Consider the following 7,419-nt stretch of genomic DNA (forward strand, 5'->3'; position numbering starts at 1 on the left):
GAATAGAAAAATTCACAGAGACAAAAAAGTGATTAGAGGTTGCCAGAGACTGAGGGGGCTGGGGTTAGGGTGAGGAAGGGAAACTGGAAGTTATTGTTTAATGAACACAGAGTTTCTGTTTGGGGCAATGAAAATCTTTTAGAAATGGTGGTGGTGGTTGCCAACATTCACCACCAACATTGTAAATGTAACTAATGTCGCTGAATTGTACGCTTAAAAATGGTTAAAATGGCAAACATTTTACTACAATTAAAAAAAAGTCATTAGAAATGGAATCAGTTAAAGACATTTGTATTTACAAGAACACACCCCAGGGAGAGCCCTTTTGGTGGGCTGTAAGATTCACAAAGGGCATGCAAAATAACAACTGATGGGCCAGGTCAGGTCACTGATTGCATGCAGAGCTTTGGTTTTGCTGAGTAGGGTGGACAAATTTGAGCAGCGTGGAACTACAGATGAGATAGAGAACATGAGTCCTGCCACCCTCAGTCCTTCATGCCTTCCACACTCAGCCCTCTGTCTCTCTTCTAAATAAACACCAAGCAAATAATTTTTAATCCATAATTTGGATTAAAAAAGTTGTGGATAACATTGTGAAGAATGGGAATTCCGGAACACTTAATTGTGCTCATGAGGAACCTGTACTTAGACCAAGAAGAAGGTGTTAGAACAAGGGGATACTGCGTGGTTTAAAGTTAAGAAAGGTGTGCATCAGAGTTGTATCCTTTCACTATACGTATTCCATCTGTATGCTGAGCAAATAATCTGAGAAGCTGAACTAAATGAAGAAGAATGGGGCATCAGGATTGGAGGAAGACTCATTAACAACCTGGGATATGCAGACGACACAAAGTTACTTGCTGAAAGAGAGAGGACTTGAAGCACTTACTGATGAAGAACAAAGTCCACAGCCTTCAGTATGGATTACTCAACATTAAGAAAACAAAAATCCTCACAACTGGACTGATAAACAACATCATGATAAATGGAGAAAAGTGTGAATTTTTCAAGTATTTCATCTTACTTGGATCCACAATCAACACCTATGGAAGCAGCAGTCAAGAAATCAAATGATACATTGCATTAGGCAAATCTGCGGCAAAAGACCTCTTTAAAGTGTTAAAAAGCAAAGATGTCACTTTAAGGACTACGGTGTGCCTGACCCAAGCCATGGTATTTTCAGTTGCCTCATATGCATGTGAAAACTGGACAACAAATAAGGAAGACTGAAGAAGAGTTGATGCCTTTGTATTATGATGCTGGCAAAGAATATTGAGTATACCTTTGTCATAGATTGAGTTGTGTCCCCCAAAAATATCTGTCAGCTTGGCTGGGTCGTGATTCCCAGCGTTGTATGATCGTGTAATCTGATGTGATTTCCTTATGTGTTGTAAACTCTATCACCATGATGAGATTATATGTGATCTCCTTATGTGTTGTAAATTCTATCACTGTGATGAGGTTATACTGATGAGGTTTACAAGATTGGATAGTGTCTTAATCCAATGTACTTTGAACATGTTATCAGTTTGAAGGAGGGTCAAATTGATGCCAGTCCAGGGTGTTTTGTGTCTTCCCCTGGGTTTGGCCACATCATTACTTAGGCCATTGTACCCAGATCTAGGATCCTTCAGGGATCAGGACAAGCTCACCTGCTCTGGGATCAGTCTTTCTCTTCTTGGGAATCCTAGGATATTCACCAAGCACGCATCTGATGAGCTCCTTACTTGGGTTGCTTTGCCTCCCAGTGAAATTATGAACCTCTCAGGGGCAGGGGCAGGGGCCAGGGCAGCATCTTCTACCTCTTTCTTCCCCTCACAGCCTCTGGACACAGCTATGCTAGGAGATGCACGATAAAATGTATTACATGAATGAGGGATAGAGATGAACATTAGTAAGTTGAAGAAATTTCAGAGTATGGGGAATAAGAGGTTATAAGCTTTCTAAACTCACTCGGGCATGGTCTTGATTGAGGGGGCAGGTGAGGTTGCCAGCCCAGTGGTCCCCTCCTTCCATCAAGAAGCTTTGTTCTTTCCAATTCACATGCTGGGATCTCAGAAGAATGGATCTTTTGCCAGGGATTCTCAGATAGTGGTCAAAATTAGGTGCAGTCTCTGCTGACTAAAAAGTTGAAGACCCCCTTAGTGTGCCTTAAGGAGATGGATTTTCTGTCACTAACAGTGCCTACCAGAGCGCTGGTGGCACAATGGTTAAGAGCTTGACTGCTAACCAAAACGTCAGCAGCAGTTTGAATCCATAAACCGCTCCTTGGAAACACTATGGGGCAGTTCTACTCTGCTCTATAGGATCGACTCGATGGCAAGGGGTTTGGTTTTTTTGGTTTAACAGTGCCTACCAAGAGCTGAAGAGGAAATTGTTTTGGCATGAAAATCCAAGCATCAATTTGGATCCCCCACCCACACACAAAAATTTTTAAAAATTAAGAAGAAAAAACTCATTTCCAAAGTTGTTTCTTCCAAATATAGAACTTACTTGAAACAAAGTTTAACCTTTATGGGGTTCAAGTTCATTTATTCCTTGATTAGACAACTTCAGCACCTTTTTTTTTTTTCTAAGAACAAAGGCTTGTTAAAAGAAAAAAGACTCTAAAAGTTTCCTTGGACATCAAATAGTTCTTCAGAGGAAATGCTTTGATGAGTTAAGTGTAAATGAGTAAGAAACATACGGATTAGATTTCTCATACAATACACATGGATTGAAGAATTAAGAGGGAAAATCTTTTTGGAAAATATGGTTTGGATTTGGGTTCTGTCTACTCCACAAACGCTGACTGAGTTAAAGAATATGGATTTTCCTTGTGTCTCATCCCCCCACCTTCATGTGCAAGCACTAAGCTAAGTCATTCTTTCTAAAGGGTAATGCTGGATAACCAAAGGCCAGGGAGGATTTTTAACTAGGGAATTTACAGATTACCTATGTTTAAGAACCAAGTTGCTTTTTGTAACAGATTCTCTTCCTCTCAGACTGGTTTTAAAGCATTTTCCAGAAACATCTCTCTGTTGGCTAACACAGCTCACTAACTAGTAACTATGAGCCCTGTGTTTTTGGTGAGCTAAAAACACTGCCCTCTGGTAACCAGATCGTGTGGCTGGTAATCCCATTTCAAGGAGGCCTCTTCCTACCCTCGGGTAGATAATTTTACCAGTTGTGGCCTTGATGTGACATTTTGCATACACCACAAGTTGAGACCAATGGAGAGTGTTTTCTTGTAGTCAGCACATACCGTGGAGATAAGAGATGAAATGGGGTTAGGGCTGTGAAAGAAGCTGACACAGTATGCAGCACATGGACAGTGCTCATTAAATGCTGGTTCTATCTAAAATCTCTGAAAACAAATGTCTATTACATATGAAAGGAGCCCTTGTGAAATAATGGTTAAAGCGCTTGGCAGCTAACAAAAGTTTGGTGGTTCAAACCTACCAGTGGCTCCTCGAGAGAAAAGACCTTGCGATCTGCTCCTGTAAGATTACAGCCTAGAGAATCCTAGGCTGTTCTACTCCATCATATGGGGTTGCTATGAGACAGAATTAACTCAGTGGTGCCTACCAACAACAACATTACATGTGAGGAAAAGAACTGCTCATCGTGCACAGTCCTGCTAGTCCTGCTAAGGGGGGCCTGGCTGTAAAGACTAAGCAACCCTGCTTCCCTGGCAATGACCAAAGCACTCCTGGGGATTTGAAATTGGATTACAGAGACTCCAATTGGACAGGCCCTGGAGCTGGATGGAGCATAGAGTGAGCCCAAGGACAGCCACTGTTCTCCTTGTGCACAGAGAAAGCCAGTAGAGAAATCCTAGCTACAGAGAGTAAGGGGAATGAAGCAAGTGCACAGAGCAGTAGGGACAGGAGCAGCATCCCCCTCCCAACCTGCAGCAGATGCTGTCAGCCCTACGGGCAAGTATGTGTTCTCTCCACCTTCACGGTCTCTACTTTGGCCTAATGTACCAACTACAAGATTCTCACCTGGCCTTTCTCTTCCATCCTTCCCCTTCTCCAATCTACACTCCACCTGACCACCAGAAGGATCTTTTGGAAATGTAAATTGGATAATGTCACTCCCTAGTTTAAAAACTAGTCAGTGGATTTCCACTGCACTTGAAAATAATCCAAATTTCTCTCCATGGCCAACAAAGCCCTACTCTGTCTGGTGCCTGCCCTCCTTTCCAACCACTACAACCCCCTCATTCTCCTCCTTCCCGTCTCACCGGCCTCCTCTCACTTCCTTGAACACACCATTCTCTCTGCCTGGAATGCTCTTCTGGAATTTCACATGGCTGGCATCTTCTTGTCCTTCAAGCTGCAGCTTCAATTTTGCCTTCTCAGAGAAGTAATTAGTGATACCCTGTGCAAAATTTGGTTCCATCCTCACCTCCCATTGCCATTATAGTCTTTCTCACAACATTTGCTTTAGAAATTTCTTGTTTATTAATTGTTCATTAATCATCTTCCAAGGGTAAAGTCTGTTTTATTTACAAAACAGCCTAGAACTACGCTTGCTGTTGACAGAAGTAATGTGGGTTCTGTAGAGAGAAGAGAGGACCTTTGGTTCCTGACCCTCATTTCTGGTTCCAATCTTTCCTGAGGCCCAGGCTGGGGTGCCATGAGATACCCCTGTGTTCTGTTAATAAGCTCCTCTCTTCTTTTAAGCTAGTTTGAGTGGGTTCTGTTTCTTGTAACTCAGCAATCTATGACTAACAATTTTTTCTGTCAGCTGGTCACCTTTCAAGACCATCATTGATGGGCATAAATCATTTTTTTTTTTTGAGTAGCTTCTTTGTCTCTATACATTTATGTCCCCAAATAGCCTCCTTCACTCTTACATATTTTTAATTCCTGTGTCATCTAAAAAGTATCTCCTCTTTATTCTTTCTTCCTTCGTCACTCCTTCCGTCCCTTCCTTCCTGGTCAAGTATCTATAAGTCCAGGCCATGGCTGAGCTGGGCTAGGCACTAACCAATGTGTAGACCCTGTCTGGAGGAGCTCACAGGTCCCACCAGGGTATGCCCATTTGGACGCTTGCCCTTTTCTATAGAACACAACAAGTTCTCCAGTGGCCACAGCTGGAGGCTCTATTGGTCCTGAGCATGGGCAGACTGCATGCCAGGTGTTCCCTTTCAGGGTATTTCAGACCAGCTCTAGTCTTGTTATAGGTTTTCTGGCCAGGCTAAATTTTTTTTGCCACCACTTCAGTGTCTCCATTTTGTTCATTTTCAGTTAATTCCTCTTTTTCCCCGCCATAAATGCTGCAAAAACCAGGGGAGTAGACCTAGCTAGGCTTTGGGGCGTGACAACCAAAAACATAATTTAGGAAAAAATATTTTGAAATAAGGAGGTGCAGAAAGAACCAAATCATCCCTAAGCCTCTTGCTGTGTAGCCAGAAAATCCGTATGTATTAAGTAGATTTAAGCTCACTCTGAAAACTATAAAAATATCTGCCATTTATTGTACACCTACTATTTTTCCAAGGACTTAAATTATGCTATTAAATTTTATCTCATAAAGCTATTATTACTATTTCCATTTTATGGATAAGGAAATGGAGGCCCAGAGAGGTTAAGTAATGTGCCCAAGTACTTGCCAAGAAGTAGAGCTAGGATTTGAACACATGTCTCTATAGGTCCAAAGTGGGAGCACGTAGTCATTAGATCACATAGATCTTTCTTACTAGTTCATCAACATTTTTTAAATGTGCACTGTGGACAAATCCCTGAACTAGGCTGTAATGGGAAAAATCTCAAAATAGGAGAGCAGAAGCCATATATGAGGAACGGTAAAAGAATAATTTTAAATAAATACAAGTAAGTATTGCTTCAATATATATGAATGAGTGTTAAATGTATATGTGAGTTGACTACATATGGATGAGAACAATAAACGGTCTAGCTAAATCTTTGAATCACGGAACCTCAGAGTTGGAAGGGACTTAGAGGTCATCTAATTCCACCTCCCACCCAAAGCAGAGATCTCGTCTATAAATCTCTGAGCCCATTCCTTTGTTTCCAGCTCTTGATTATTACAAAGTTCCTACTTTTCATCAGTCAAATCTACCTCCCTTTGGAGAATTCTTCCACTGGTCCCAGTTTTTTCCCCTGGATCTAAACCAAATAGATGGCCTCCCTTATTGCGATGATTATCCTTCACATGGAGAAAGGGAAGAAAAGCATGTGTTGACCACCTTGTTAGTTGTTGTTAGGTGCTGTCAAGTCGGTTCTGACTCATAGTTATCCTGTGTACAACAGAACCAAACGCTGCCTGGTCCTGCACCATCCTCACAATTGTTGTTATCTTTGAGTCCATTGTTGCAGCCACTGCGTCAATCCATCTTGTTGATTTTTTCGCTGACCCTCTACTTCAGCAAGCATGATGTTGTTTTCCAGGGACTTGTCCCTCTGATAACATGTCCAAAGTACGTGAGACAAAGTCTCGCCGTCCTTGCTTCCAAGGAGAACTCTGGCTGTATTTCTTCCAAAACAAACTTGTTTGCTCTTCTGGCAGTCTATAGTATATTCATTTTCTTCACCAACACCATAATTCAAAGGCGTCAATTCTTCTTTGGTCTTCCTTATTCATTGTCCAGCTTTCTCATGCGTATGAGGCAACTGAAAACACCATGGCTTGGGTCACGTGCACCTTAGTCCTCAAAGTGACATCGTTACTTTTGAACACTTTAAAGAGGTCTTTTGCAGCAGATTTGCCCAGTGCAATATGTTACTTGATTTCTTGACTGCTGGTTCCATGGGCATTGATTGTGGATCCAAGTAAAATGAAATCCTTGATAAGGTCGATCTTTTCTCCACTTATGATGATGTTGTTTATTGGTCCACTTGTGAGGATTTTTGTTTTCTTTACGTTAAGCTGTAATCCATACTGAAGGCTGTGGTCTTTGATCTTCATCAATAAATGTTTCAAGTCCTCTTCGCTTTCAGCAAGCAAGGTTGTGTCATCTATATATATTGCAAGTTGTTAATGAGTCTTCCACCAATCCTGATGCTTCATTCTTCTTCATATAGTCCAGCTTCTCGGATTATTTGCTCAGCATACAGACTGAATAAGTATGGTGAAAGGATACAACCCTGACGCACACCATTCTTGATTTTAAACCATGCAGTATCCTTACTCTGTTTGAACGACTGCCTCTTGTCTATGTACAGGTTCCACATGAGCACAATTAAGTGTTCTGGAATTCCCATTCTTCACAATGTTATCCATAATTTGTTATGATCTACATAGTTGAATGCCTTTGCATAGTCAATAAAATACAGGTAAACATCTTTCTGGTATTCTCTTCTTTCAGCCAGGATCCATCTGACGTCAGCAGTGATATCCCTCGTTCCACGTCCTCTTCTGAATCCGGCTTGAATTTCTGGAAGTTCCCTGTTGACAAACTGCTGCAGC

Source organism: Trichechus manatus, unplaced genomic scaffold (genome assembly GCF_000243295.1).
Source record: "Trichechus manatus latirostris isolate Lorelei unplaced genomic scaffold, TriManLat1.0 scaffold00009, whole genome shotgun sequence".
Classification (NCBI taxonomy): domain Eukaryota; kingdom Metazoa; phylum Chordata; class Mammalia; order Sirenia; family Trichechidae; genus Trichechus; species Trichechus manatus.